Genomic DNA, 506 nt, shown 5'->3' on the forward strand with positions numbered 1-506 from the left:
ACCTACAGGGAAGCTCTCTGGTAGTGTAGCAGTTATGAATCGGGCTGCAAACCTTAAGGTCAGCAGTTCGAAACTACCAGCTGTTCCTCAGGAGAAAGATGAGGCTTTCTGCTCCCATAAAGATTTACAACCTCGGAAACCCTGTATAGGGTCACTATGAGTCAGAACTGACTGCATGGCACATAACCAACCAACAGGGAAGCCCAGTTAATACCACTATTATTCAAATTTATGCACCAACCACTAAAGCCTGTGAGGATGAAATAGAAGAGTTGGACCAACTTCTTCGATCTAAAATTGATCAGACATGCAATCAAGATCATTATTGGTTATTGGAATGCAAAGGTTGGGGAAAAAAAGAGAAAGGTTCAGTTAAAAATATGGCCTTGGTGATAGAAATGATACTGGAGATCTCACACGATAGAATTCTGCAAAATCAATGATTTGTTCATTTCAAATACCTTCTTTAGACAGCATAAGAGACAATTATACACATGGACCTCACC

Source organism: Chrysochloris asiatica, unplaced genomic scaffold, assembly GCF_000296735.1.
Source record: "Chrysochloris asiatica unplaced genomic scaffold, ChrAsi1.0 scaffold00052, whole genome shotgun sequence".
NCBI classification, from domain to species: Eukaryota; Metazoa; Chordata; class Mammalia; order Afrosoricida; family Chrysochloridae; genus Chrysochloris; species Chrysochloris asiatica.